The following is a 280-nucleotide window of genomic DNA, read 5'->3' on the forward strand; positions in this document are numbered from 1 at the left end:
TCCATACATACATACATCCATACATCCATCCATACATACATCCATCCATCCAGATACATACATACATCCATCCATCCATCCATGCATCCATGCATCCATCCATACATGCATGCATCCATGCATCCATCCATACATGCATGCATCCAGGCATCCAACCATGCATGCATGCATCCAGGCATCCAACCATGCATACATACATGCATGCATCCATCCATGCATGCATGCATCCATCCATGCATGCATGCATGCATGCATGCATGCATCCATCCATCCATACATG

The sequence above is a fragment of the Phalaenopsis equestris genome, unplaced genomic scaffold, assembly GCF_001263595.1.
Source record: "Phalaenopsis equestris unplaced genomic scaffold, ASM126359v1 Scaffold000567, whole genome shotgun sequence".
NCBI lineage: Eukaryota > Viridiplantae > Streptophyta > Magnoliopsida > Asparagales > Orchidaceae > Phalaenopsis > Phalaenopsis equestris.